Raw genomic sequence first — 632 nt, forward strand, 5'->3', positions numbered from 1 at the left:
AACTAGGACCGACCCTGCTTAGCTTCTGAGATCAGACAGGATCGGGCTTGTTCAGGGTGGCATGGCCATAGACTCGTGATCTTTCTTATGCCTGCGTTTTCTCCTGTTCGCACTAAGTAATCAATAGCACCGTTATCTACTCCGTCACCTTAGCTGGAACCTGGGAGTCACTCCCATGGCTGCCTCCTGTGTTTCATTCTCCATATGTAATTAGAGTAACGTTACTTAAAGTAATTAGCTTGGCAGGGTGTTTCTAAACTGGACGTGCTATATTAATTTAAACTTTGATTATGAGTAACAGAAACTAATTCAGATATACACACACACGCACGCACCCCACCCACCCACCCCACCCCCTGTCATTCGTCCCAACGATAAAGAGGTCTTTCAGAGAACCCGATGGCAGGAGTGGAGCTAGTCTCCAGAGTAGATACTTTAGGACGTGTCTCTACCGTCTCGTCTGCCCTCTGTATGTCTCGTTTTGAAGACTGCTGTTCTGTGGTCCGTGTGGCAGTTGCAAGGTCCCACTGCGTGCCGCAGGGCCAGCCACTTCAAGGAATTGACTCCGTCAGTTGTGCGACTGGCTCAGCTGGACTACCCTGATCTAACTGTAGCCAGTGCGGGGTTGGGGG

Source organism: Pteropus vampyrus, unplaced genomic scaffold, assembly GCF_000151845.1.
Source record: "Pteropus vampyrus isolate Shadow unplaced genomic scaffold, Pvam_2.0 Scaffold1728, whole genome shotgun sequence".
NCBI lineage: Eukaryota > Metazoa > Chordata > Mammalia > Chiroptera > Pteropodidae > Pteropus > Pteropus vampyrus.